The following is a 14064-nucleotide window of genomic DNA, read 5'->3' as shown; positions in this document are numbered from 1 at the left end:
CGCTGGATTTCTTTTTTCTCTTCTGCTGTAGCAAGACATTTCTCATGTTCTCTGCCACAGCATTAAAAGTGGCTGTCTCTTGCATGTGAGACGGGGAAAAAAAAAAAGGTAGAGCGAGAGATGAGGTGGAGAGCTGTGGTGACCTGCAGGCAGCTGGAGCATGACGACCGTATTCTGTTACCAATGTGAAGGCTTGAAATGACATTCTCCTCTTTACTGCTGCTCACAGTGCCTTTCCCCTTCCTCCTACTCTTCCCCCATCCCGTCCGCCTGCCAGTCGCTCAACTGTGCTTTGTTTCTTCTCCACTGTTCTCCAGCCTCTCTTCTTCTTTTCAGCTCCACACCAGAGCAGATCCAATCATTTTTGAGGCCTTAAAATACCAAAGTTACTGGAAAACGAGATGTTGGTCTTCAGTTTGTAGATAAGATGAAGGTAACAAACGGATAGCTTCCATCTTGCAATGCACACGGTGAAGGTTTGCATTTGACATAAAATGTCCTTCATGAGCAGCATTACAACGACAATGAGACATCACAAAAGACTGCAGGAAACATTCTAGAGCACCTTGCTTCATGCTCCTATTTGGTGCAGTGATTACATTTCACTGTAGCTTAAAAAAAACTATTGAGAGCTAGTGTAAGTACTATGAGTGTCTTGACATGCGAGGTACATGGACCCAACCCAACATCGCCGGTACAAATCATCAATGTGAAGTAATCTGAAATTTCCGAGTCCAAATTGGCTTTGGGCATAATTGGATGGACCTACAACCATTGAGAGCAATGGAACATGGCGCAGGGCAAAGCAACAGGAAATCGCAAAGAGAGTGTGTCCTTGCAGAGATGAGCAACGATGGTTTAGCATCTGTACAAGTGTTGCCGTGTTCGACATCGAAATCTGCAAGATCGTTTGTTTGCACTGGCCGATGCATTTGCGATTCGGTCCGGCGAGGCTACGAAATAGACGGTTGCGATCGGCCCGTCAGATCTCAATGTTTTTGGAAGTCTGTTCAGAAGCGGAGGGGGAACCAGAAGCATCTGCCAGAGCATTTACAAAACAGAAAGCTCGCAGATTAATCCGATTCCCAGGCCAACGTGGACCCTCAGCAGGTCCAACATCTGGATCAAGTGGAATCAAAGATCTTACTTTTTCCAAAGAAACAGAAATGTTACCACTTAACCTCTGTTGTATTCCGTAAAGACCTTTTTTTCTGCATCTGAATCATCTGCAACACCAATGCAATGAACATCAACAGCCATTACGCCAAAGTGAAGTCCTTTCACGGACGTCGCTGTTGAGTCTGTTGGAGAAAACCTTTCACCTTTGAAACAAGCCTTTTTTGTCCCGATAGTAGCGGCAGCTCGGCCATACGCACATACGCACACATTAGCATACACATACGCTCACATGTGGGCATGAACACTGCGCCAACAGTCACACAGAAGCTAAGCGCTATGGATGGCGTCTCGCACGCAAACAATTGCAAGTCATTTGTCTTGCTTTGTGACCGCATGCAGCCGCTGTGTTAAATGCCCATTACATCCGTCTTCCGGGCTGCTCAAAATATGTTGATGCGTGTATTTATTTCCCTTTTCCGCTACCTTGACTTTGGAAATTACGTTCCGCAGTTTGTCTTCGTTCGCCGCTGCTGGCAAAGAGAAACGGCCGACATCGGTCCACATTAAACGGGAGGACGTCAGACAGATGCAGTTACTCATGCCGTGCAACACACACACACACACACACACAATAAATGACATCCAAAACAAATAAGCTAAGGACAGTGTTCAACACCGAATCAGGGGCAAAAATGCTAAATGATATTATATGTTGTAAATCTGTACACAATGTTCCAACCTCCTGCATTAAAGTCAACTTATATCCTAGTTCGTGAACTTTAAAATCCTGTTAAAATCCAAATTTTACGTGCAAGAAATTAGTTGAAGTTGTTGTCTTTTTCCTTATCTGCCTTAGATGGCCAATTGCTTGGAGTGAATCTATCACTTTCAATGTGCATGGCCTTATAGATACACCTGCAATGGGTAGAAAAAAAGGATAAAACCATGCATAGAAACACGGTTCATTAGGGCTGCTAGTGATGTAAAAAAATATTTAAAAACGGTGGTGTCTTTAATTCTGCATAGTAAACAAGTCAATTAACGGTTTCAGCTGCATTTTTACTGAAAAGAAGTAGCTGGATGTGAATGGCTGCTCCGAAATATATAGTCTGTGAGACCCCCTGCCAGGGCTACTGTGGCTCAATGGTGAGCAGGGTCGTCCAATAATCAGAGGATCGGTTGTTCGATCCCCGGCTCCGCTAGCCCATGTTGATGTGTCCTTGGGCAAGACACTTAACCCCCAAAATTGCTCCCTATCAACAGTCAGTGTTGGTTTCCTCCCTCGGGTCCCTTCAAACAGTTGAGAAGAACTGCACCTCTGAACATCCACCCGCCTCCACCCGCAGAGACGTGAGACGGGTGTTTCCAATCAGCTGTCCAAGGCTCGGACATTATGCACGAATCAGCCCAGTGTGATTTCAATTGCTGCCGGCCATTTTCCAAAATCATCCCGCAGGTTTTTAGACAGGAGTGGAAATCGACATTGCACAGAAAAAGCAATCCGTCAGAGAAAACATCTTTGTCACATTTATGTTTATTGGTCAACGTTAAATTGCAGTTGGAAGCAGAGACTTTGTTTTTGGAAAACGGCCTTTCCCAGAATGTGCTTCAAGGAGACATTGACACCAGAGAGACACGCGCTTATTAATGCACGACGCTCTAGGTTTTTTTTTTCTCAAATATTTTGTGTTGTTCTCTTCTCCGAGACATTAAATATCTAACGGCCATATGGTATTTACGGGTATATTGCTTATAAGGTCACTAATTCATCGTCCAACAGACTTTTCCCACTGCAAACTAACTTTGCCTGCAGGGCAGGTAAAGTGGGTTTGTCAACAGCTTCCTGCTGCTGCTGCTGGAAACACTGAACCAGACAGGACATGTGGCAGAACGCCAAAACAATGAGCTAGAAGAGGCTAAAAGGCACTGCAGAGCTAAACAAATACACAGACTGTTGACCCTTTAAAGATGGAGCGGATGAAGGAAGATCACTGCCGGAGCTCAAATGAGGCTCGTCTGAGCGAGCTCTCTATCAAGAGGCAACCTTCATCCTGACAGTCATCAATACGTTGACTGCCTTTCCCGTGTTCTGTCCCAGCAAACTACCGTGAAGTATCCTGGTTCGGCAAGGAAAGTATTGTAGAATGTAAATATAACAAAGGCAGTGTCATTGCCCACATGTGAGCGCATGTGTATGCATGTATGCTAATGTTCATTGCATTGGGGTTGCAGATGTTTCGGATGAAATATTGTAAAAAAAATTTAAAAAAGGAAATAAAAGGTCAATGGAGGTTAACGGGAAAATAATGTATTTTTCTTTGTTTGTTTCTTTAATGCTCGCATGCAGGCACACAACTTATACATTCCTGAAAGTGTCTATGACTGATTTCAATAGTGTGTGTGTGTGTGTGTGTGTGTGTGTCTGTGTGTCCGTCCCCTGATGGCATATCGGCCTTCGCTGCTGTGAGATATCCGAGTGACCTTTATCGATCCGTTGCTCTGTTTGCATTCCTTTAGGAATTAATTCTACATCACTCAGATCAATGAACACTGTGTGTGTGTGTGTGTGTGTGTGTGTGTGTATATATTTTACTGTGGGCCAAAGTGATGACATCAGGAGATAATCGTCCATTATAGTGGATTGCATGCACAGCCACGTACTACATTTGTACTTGTATACTTGTGAGGATATAAACATGTCCTGGCCCCCTCACCTCGACCATAAGCTTCCCCACTGCTTTGATTTCCAAACATCTCCTTACTGTCCAGAAATGTCAAATTTTCTAAAATGTCCTCAAATTTCAAAGATGTCCTCACTTTTCTATTGTGTTCACACTGTATCCAAGCTCTCCAAAATATGCTCATTTCCCAAAGTTACCGTCCCTTCCTTAAATGTTCTCACTTTGCCAGAATGACCTCACTTTTAAACAAGTTATTCTCACTCCCCAAACATGTCATCATTTTCCAATAATGTTCTTAGTTTGGAAAAACAAATGTTCTGACTCCACAAATATGTCCTCGCTTCATATGAAAAAGATCCCACTTTGAGATTCTGGTCCCCACAAAGACATCAGAGGGGAAGAAATACACAAATACGAAACCGAAGACGACAAAGGGAAAGAGGCAACATTGTGTGTGTTTGGATCCTGATGCACTGGTGGCATGAAGTGTGAAGCTGGCTGCTACACTGACCTCTGACCTCTGCCGTGTGTGAAGTGCATGTCCCACACAACTCCAGACAATTCACATGCATGTATGCAGCCGCTGCCCATACTTATGAATTTCTATGTGTGCGTATGGGCTTTTTCATACTACACACAGAATGCAGAATGTGTGAGAGTGTGTGTGTGTGTGTGTCCCGACCCAACCTTCTGTTTTTCTGCCTCAAGCGTTTGCCTTTGGCTGAACTTGTTTTCTTTGGTAAGCTCCCATCATGCCTCTGTCTTTTTATTGGCCAACTACGGCGAGAACGAACTAGAACACTGTGACACAGCCAACCAGAGAGACAGCCAAGGGGCCAAGCCCAGAGTGAGGGTGAAACACAGGCCACAGTGTGTGTGTATTCTTTGTTTTTAACACGTACAGCCACGAAAGATTTTTTTTAAAAATCCCGACTCCGATATAGGAATCAGGTGACCTCCAACAAACTATCGCTCAGCAGTTTTTAATTGGAAACTCAAACTATATTAACCTGCTGGTAACCATATTGATGTTTCAGGCTCATTTAGAGGTGAAATGACAGGTGAAACTATCCCTTCTGGCTACGAACAGATCCAATGAAGCGGCAAGCAGTGCACTAATTGATCCCACATATTAATGTTTTTCCTCTAAAAACCACTCAGATGTGGGGTCAATATTTATTGGCATTTACCGGCTTCATCCCAACGCCCAGCAAATTTCTGATCGACGGTCGCTACTGGCTCAACTTGGAGGACAGCCAGCTCTCACCATTGCTGCCTGCGCCAGCAGAGAGAGTGACGAAAACGGAGGAAGAAGGCGACGCCTATGAGGAAGTGGGCGTCGCCACATGTGTATGAGCCGAGATCCGAAAGGTGTTCGGTGCGGCTGGCGAAGGAGACGCGGTTGCATCCCAATGGGGGGCTTGGGTCTTCGTTAAAAGCCTTTCATTCGGACGGCCATGATTTAATGTTTTTTTATTGTTTTCCAGAGAAAATACTATTAGGAATTCCTACAAGATGATTTTTAGACATGGTTTGTCGTGGCCTGGATGTGATAAAAAAACGTCTGCATCCATTTTGATTTATTGGGAACTCTAAACACAGGCTATTGGTTCTGATGGTAGCTATAGAAAATAATTCCCTTTTTATTGTGCCTAATTACTTGTATACATGTTTTATGTTTTCCTTTCAATTTTAAACATACAAAGAATTCCCAATTCCACAGAAAAGATGTATTTCAAACACGTAACAGAACAGGCTAGCCCTATCATACATATATAAACAGTAAACAAGCTAAATTCCCAATATTATGTAGGAAACACTGATATCAAACAGTCAAATAAATAATGCACATTAATACATTGTCAGTTTTGGTCTGTGTGTTCTACTGGGACCAGTGCTGCTTGTAAAGTGGGACAGCAGCAGGAAGGGAGGTCCTGTTGGGACTTCTTCACACTGAAGGAGCTCTTTGCATGGCCTGCATAATCAACATATTCAGAAGGCACGGGCGAAGTGTAAAGTGCATTTTTTGCGGTCCATCTTGGATGCAGTTTCACCACGGCAGACCACGCGCAGTTACGGCCGCCATGCATCATCATCATCATCATCATCATCATCATCATCATGTAGCTTCGTGAAAGTGGAATCAGATTCTCTGAGCTGGGCCATCTTTCCCTAAATCCTCATGAATTCTCCCTCACATCCATCTTTCCTTGACCTCATGACGTTGAGGAGACGGGGTTCGGAATAGACCGCGGCCGACATGTTTGTGAGGCGTCTTCGATGAGAACCAGTGGGCCACAGGCAGGGAAGGCACATCACAACTTATTTCCTCCGACTATCACAGTGTTGATTTTGGTCTTTTCAAGGGACTTGGCGAACGGAAGAAAATGATAGAATAACGGCAGTTTTATTCTTAAAGTCGAGGATCCGAACGCTTCCCCCACTATTAATGGGAACTGCACACAAAGAGGACAAAGAGCAAGAGAGAGGAATCCATACGCACAGTAATTGCCACCGTTCGGGATTAGAGTGCAGAGACCACAACCTTCCTGTTAAATTATTCCTCCATAACATACAGTGTGCAGGAGAGCGTGTGTGTGCATACGCAATCGTACATCGGCCCCCGTACCATTTGTCTGTATTATACTCTAACACGAGCACCACAGCCGGCGTGCATTCACAACTCAACAGAAATACGGCAAATTATTTCACTTTTCCCGCTCTCGAAAAAAAAAAAAACATCAGCTGATTCCGTCTGTTTTCATGAATACGAATGTGCTCGGCGGCCATCACTTTTAACCATTTTTCGCTCACTTTCCGCGGAAGCACAAAAGAAACGACACTCAGAAAGACTCAAACAGCAAAAGGCTTGCATTTATGTGGACGCTTGCCTTGAAGGACAAATGAGATGTGCGGCGTGTTTCTCCAGAGCGTCCCTCTGCAAGTGCTCTGAATGTAATATGATGAACGCTGGATGCCGGCACCGGGAACAAAGAGGAGATGCATGAGGGGGAAAAGGGAATGAGAGAGGGATAGATGAATGGAGAGAGAGAGGTGGGAAAACAGAGAACACAAGGCGAAACATTCCAGTTCACACACTAAATACATGTATTAAATACACGTACGCGCTAAATACATGTACATGAACATACTAAATACATGTACATGAACACACTAAATACATGAACACACTAAATACATGAATACACTAAATACATGAATACACTAAATACATGTACATGAATACACTAAATACATGTACATGAATACACTAAATACATGTACATGAACACACTAAATACATGTACATGAACACACTAAATACATGAATACACTAAATACATGTACATGAACACACTAAATACATGCACTAAATACATGTATGCTCTAAATACATGTACGCGCTTCATACTGTACATGTACGCGCTTCATACTGTACATGTACGCGCTAAATACATGAATACACTAAATACATGTACATGAACACACTAAATACATGTATGCGCTAAATACATGTATGCGCTTCATACTGTACATGTACGCGCTTCATACTGTACATGTACGCGCTAAATACATGAATACACTAAATACATGTACATGAACACACTAAATACATGTATGCGCTAAATACATGTATGCGCTTCATACTGTACATGTACGCGCTTCATACTGTACATGTACGAGCTAAATACATGTACTCGCTAAATACATGTACGCGCTTCATACTGTACATGCACTCGCTAAATACATGTACGCGCTTCATACTGTACATGTACGCTCTAAATACATGTATTCGCTAAATATATGTACGCGCTTCATACTGTACATGTACGCGCTAAATGTACGCGCTAAATACATGTACGCACTAAATACATGTACGCGCTAAATACATGTACGCGCTTCATACTGTACATGTACGCGCTAAATATATGTACGCGTTTCATACTGTACATGTACACGCTAAATGTACGCGCTAAATACATGTACGCGCTTCATACTGTACATGTGTGTGCTAAATGTACATGCTAAATACATGTACGCGCTAAATACATGTACGCGCTTCATACTGTACATGTACGCGCTAAATACATGTACTCGCTAAATATATGTACGCGTTTCATACTGTACATGCACGCGCTAAATACATGTACGCGCTACATACGTGTACGTGCTAGTCTTCACGTCACAGGAATGGAAACGGAACATTTATTTTTCTCTCTCTCTCTCTCCAAATCCGATCAGACATGTTTACCAAAATGCTGATTTAAAATCAATTAAATAGTTTTCCTTCCCAATACCGATCCTTAGGAGACCACATTTAGCGTGCAGGCCGGCAACCACCGCGACTACAATCTTTGATCTCGGGAGAGGAGCTCGGGGAAATACACCGACTGTAATGAGGGAACATGTCTACTAGTTCAACAGCGTGGCTCGCTGATGTGGTTTTGAATTAAAAAAATTTAAAAAAAAGAAAAGAAAAGAAAAGCCTCTGTTGCACAGAGGAAGAAGCTAAAGTCAGAATGTCAGACTTTGGATACACAAATTAATTCATTGGTCGATATATATTGCTATGCAACCAAGTTATAATTCTACAATACACAGATGAAGTCATGGGGGTTCTATTTTCAAGCATCAGATATAAAAGACGTAGCGTACTCCGATCTATATCCGAATGAGGGACACAAAGTACAAGAAATTAACTTTGAAAAATATATAAACAGTAATAGAAATCACATGAACCCAAAGAAACGCACGCGCTAACAACGAATGCAACACAGTTAAAGTCAAAGTGTCAGCTGCCTGTTGAAGTGTGTATAATCCTCTACAGTGAGCCGTCCTACACAGTAATACTACCACAGTTACTGCAGCAGATATATGCGACTCACGTTATTATTTGACTAGGACTGTTGACTAGGACTGTTGTGCGTGGGTGTGCGCACACGCACACCCACGCACACACACACAGCATACAGAGAGCCTCAGATCTTCTTCACTACAGGCGATCGTCGTTCTTTATGTTGGAACAAAGCCCATTGGTTGAGCCAAAAAACAAGACAAATCTCTGTCTGAGAAAAATTAACATAGCTTCCACCCACACAAAAGGGCCGGTCGCTATCTGAATCGGGAGTGGCTCAATTGGCCTTGAAAATAATCAGATATCTGCATAGATTTCAATATTGTGCATGTGCTAATCCACTGGAGTGGATGAGAAAAGGTAAGCAACAGGTGGGACTTAATGTTATATATATTACCAACATTAATTTGCACCAAAAGAGTTTTTTGTTGTTGTTTCTCCTTAATGTCTATTGTGAACAGAGGGTGGGGTAGAATATAATATTGAGTAATATCATGTATTATAATAAAACAAATGTCAGGGCAGAAGATCAGACGTTTTCTTGCAGGTGAAACTTCGGTTACTTTCCCCTTGAGGCTCTCTGTTGAACATTTGACACCCTGCAGGCGTCAGTGAGTATATTAGTGGCTCGATGTCTTCTATAATGTGTCAGCGAGTTTAACGCCACAACTGCTCTACATCTCTTCTCCCCAGCAGATTTCTAGTTAAATATCTCTTTTTCTTTCCTTCTACAATTCATTTTGTATTTCCAGGAAGCGTCTCTTAATTCTCGCCTTCATATTAACATTAATAGTCCCTGTTCTCTCGGTCACAGGCGCGACATTCAGTCACAGATTGCTGTTGACCCCCCCGTCAAGTGTTTTTTTTCCTGGAGGCTGAAGACTAGCGAGAGAGACGCAGAGAGAAGGCAAAAGAATTAGCGGAATGAGTAGTCTGTGGCACAAAATGAGAATTAATGCGCGTTTCCATCCACTGCTGTTATAGCGATAGGACTTGGGTGGTGCAGTGAGATAAACAGCTGGCGGAGCTAATTCTCCAGTCGGTGCCAATAAACCATTTCAGAGAGCGCGATGAGATGATGTAATTAGAAGAGCTCCAGTCAAACTGCAGAACTATGACATTCCCGTTTCTGAGGGTCACTGTCTCCTCATCGGTCCTCACAGATCGGATGGTTTCAGCTCTTCGGTGGAAGCTTGAGTTTATACATTTAAATTCATATCGTGCATTTGCGTTTGGTGATAAAACTAATTTTCCGCCACAGCCAAGCATTACATTTTTTCAGCTGGTGTTTGTTGGCCAGATAGAAAAGTTAAATGATTAATTAAAACAACTACTGGCCAGAATGCTGTCGCTGGATACTGTAAGAGGACAAAAACACAGTAAAGCTGCATCCAGACTTGTTTCACCGTCTTCAAATGTCTTGTTTTGTCTGACCAATAGTGCCCAACTGAAAGAGACTATGTACCGTCATTGCAAATTAAGTCAATTATCAAAATGGTTGTCGTTTATTAATAATGAACCAGTTTCAGTATTTAAATTCCAAAAGGTTTACCTTGAAAGGCACTGACAAATGCACGTTTGACGTACTGACATGACTTGTTGCTGTTTGATGGTCATAACTGGACAACCACAATACAACTAAATACAACATAAATACTCTATGCATCTAAAACCACCTTTGAGAAGATACCTTTAAAAAGAAAAAAAAGAAAACTGTTTCTCAAAAGGGGGTTTTGATGAAAAAAAAATTGTAATAGCAGGAACAGGAAATGAAAAGGGAACTGGTTTCATTATGAGGGCGAATGTGATATGAATGCGCACACAGCCATGTGACCTTTGATAACCAAGACAGGAATGTTTCCTGCAGGCAATTCCAGATATGAGACAGGAACCAGGCGGCGAGAACAAAGCGGCAGCAGACAAAGAAGCTGTGCGGTGCGTCGGGTGTCACCGCACCTTTGAGCGGGCACACGGAAACACGTTCATGACGACACAATGTGCGCCGAAGTGTGAAGTTGTGTCGGCACGGCGATAATTTAAAAAAAAAAAACAGCGGAATCCGTCCACCCGGGCGGACAGTTCTGTGACGTCGGCACCTTTTCAAAGCTCGGATACGCTTGGTTTAGAGAGTAGAAACAGAGAGAAGTGGGACTCCGAGGTCGCTCGCATGAACACGAAGCTCCATCGAGGTGATAACATGCAAAGGAAAATAACGTTTCCGTTTCAGTGACCTGTAGCGCCGGCAGAGCCGCTCCGTTAAATGTGGCAGGCATAACCAGTACCTTGCTCGAGCCGGGTAGACACTAACTCCTCACGCCATGCAACATCACGTTGCCGTGATGTGATCAACAACCAGTCAGGACAAAAGACAAAACGATGTCTGAAGCGGGAATAATAGTTCCCATGTAAACGTTAACTTATATATTGTTTCTCATACCTTATCATTTCCTCCAAATAAGACATCCTGAGGAGGTGTGAAAGGTATTTTTCGGTATTGAAGCTCAGGCGTCACATCGGCACTAGCGTCTCCCCTAAAACAGTCATTTTTCATTTTCCACCTCGTAAACAACGGTCGAACGGCATTAAAAGGCCGACCCTCCCTCTCAGCGGTGCTGAACCCGTTTTACAGGTGATCGTTCCCGTGATGCAGTTCCACTGAAATGGCGTCAGATCGCCAACAAACACAAACTGCGACTCCAGCGTGTAGCAGGAGGCCATTACACACCTGCTTCTCGCCTGTTCACTTCATTTACATGTTCCCCTCCCTCCAACCTCAGTTAAAGAGCTCCAGCAGCTTTCCTGTGGACCGAATCTCCCCCAGGCTGCGCTGTGGATTAATCCTTTCAGGGGGCCTCCTCTGGCTGACCAATGGGCCATTAAATTGAGAGTGAGATAAATAGAACGATGTAGAGGATGGAAAAGCTTCTTTGTCCTCTCAGCGGGGGAGCAGCTGAGAGGACGATGGAGTAATCTGAGCTTAGCGCTTTTATTGTTTAGTTATATTAGACATCCATAAATGCATACAGAGCTCACGCGCACACACACGCGCACACACAGAAACGGGGAGCACTTACCGAGCCTATACATTCTCCACGGCTGACATCCTCTAAATGTCTCTCTACAATACTCCAAGATGGACTAAATGATTTGTAATTTCTTTTTCTCATGTTCTTTGCACTGAACATTCTCAATATTTCAAAAATGGACCCATATTTTCACATATTAAAAAGGTGCATTGTCTGAAACCAAAGAAGAAACACTTCTTGAGATATTCTGGCAACAAACAAATGGCGGGGGGGCTTAGATTTGATCAATTGTATGGGTGAGAGCCAATGAAAAAAACATTATTTTTAAACTGTATTTGCATAAAAGCAGTAATAGCCCCAGCTCTTATCTTTGGCCGGCGGTGACACTGACAAACAGCAGCCTAAAACGCAACATTACACATTAGCATTCCAGTTAACGTCTCCTTATCTACTAACATGGACAGATGTCGCATGTCTGCTCGCTGAAAAATGCAGCGTCCAGCAGTGCACTGCTCAGTAGTATACAAATCCACAATAAACTAGAACCGTTAACATATTTGACTGTGAAAACTGTTAAGACAGTTGGACTTTTAGTTTAGTCAGAACGTTGATTGAAAAAATAAAATAAAAATAAATTGCTCTCCTTTCCTCACTGATATGATTAACCTTTTCACATCACTCGCCCTCTCTTTCCCAGCTGTCCTCTCTCTCCACATCATCACCAGTTAATTCCTCCCCTGTAGTGGCGACTGAATGTAATCACCCCTTCAGCGAAGATTAAACCAAGTGCTCCCTCTCCCTCCGTCCAGCAACCTTGAGGATCAGAGGAGCGCTGAGCCTCCTCCCTGCCTGCCTCTCATTAGCTAATTGAAATGACTCTGGCTGGGAATGGGAGCAATATGTCGGCCTAACGAGGGAGCTGTTTGCAAGTGATTTGGGGGGCAGACGTCACGCTTCGGAGGAACCGAGCGGTCCGTGAAAAAATGAAAGGATTCTGGGGGGGGGGGGGGACACATTTCAGGTGCGGACGCTTCTTATGAAGGGATCAAGTCGGCCCCCGATCCCTTCTTTCGTGGCTTAAAGTCCATTCGAAAGGGAGGTAGTGAACTTCAACACGGCACAAAATGCCAGATAAATCCTCTGCGAAGAGGTTTTCCACCTTTAAAATCCTGGACCGTCGACTATGAGTTTTAAACTCGTCGACGAGAAACAAAACAGATCTTCATTATATGGCATCGAATGACAGTCTTGAACATCTAAAAAACCTTTTAATGCTTCAACATTATTTTAGCCTGAACGTAAAACGGCTGAACGTTAAATGCCAGTCATAACCCTGACATTTACCGTGTCGCAACTTAACCTCTGTCCTTCCCCAAATGCAAGTAGTAGATTGTAGATGAAACTTTGTTGTTGTTTTGTTCTACAAGCAAACTGAACAGATGTGTATAGCATCATAACAATCCATCTGGTAACAGGCACTGTACTTGACTCATGAATCACCAGACGGATAATGTGACTGCTTGCATGTGTGCGTGTCCGCGTGTGCGTTCGTGAGTGAACGAACCTCCGTTTCTGTCCGCAGCCAATCTCGCATTCGGAAGCAGCTGGCTGTGTAATATTTTGGGGGCCCACTTAAAACACCTTTTATACTGCCACTGACTGCCTGCTGCCTTTTCGCTGGCTACACTTGACTGGGCCTCGTGACACAGCTGAGTGCAGCGCCAACCCCCCCAACCACGACTCCGTCGGTAGGGCTCAAACAGTTTCAGTGGTTTTGGACGGCATGTCTGGCTGATAACTAGCAGCAAACAGAACTAGCAGTGCGCACGCACGCGTTTCATCAGCATTGTATTGCATTGGGTTTATAATACAACGACTGAGTTTGAATGCAGTGTGTTTTAAGAGGCCTTAAAAGGCCATTGTATTCATTCACTCACAATACAGCGGCGGTCGTTGTGGACACACCGGGTGGCTCCGTGCACCTTTCTAGCTTTATATCTGCAGTCCCCGAGCAGCAGAAGAGAAACCAGTACCAGAGCGTCTTTATTACTTGATGCAGAGACACCAAGGGAGAACTGAATAAACAACACAGGGTTGAGAATTGAAGTTTGTTCAAACACTGATGATCTGTGATGGGAGCGGTGGATGCCGTCCGGCCGTAAAAACTCGAGAACCCTCAGACAGAAAGATATTCATTGGCTCTGACTGTATGAATACTGTTCAGGTAGAAAAAAACCCCAACTTGATCGAAATCACTGAAATTGTCTGCCGTGTGTGTGTGTGTGTGTGTGTGTGCGTGTTACACTTCCATGCCGGCTAAGGAATGAGGGAGAGCTGCAGGAAAGAGGAGGAAAAAGCAATTAAAGCATCTTCCCTCATGCTC

Source organism: Cyclopterus lumpus, chromosome 4, assembly GCF_009769545.1.
Source record: "Cyclopterus lumpus isolate fCycLum1 chromosome 4, fCycLum1.pri, whole genome shotgun sequence".
NCBI lineage: Eukaryota > Metazoa > Chordata > Actinopteri > Perciformes > Cyclopteridae > Cyclopterus > Cyclopterus lumpus.
This window is presented reverse-complemented; position numbering follows the sequence as displayed.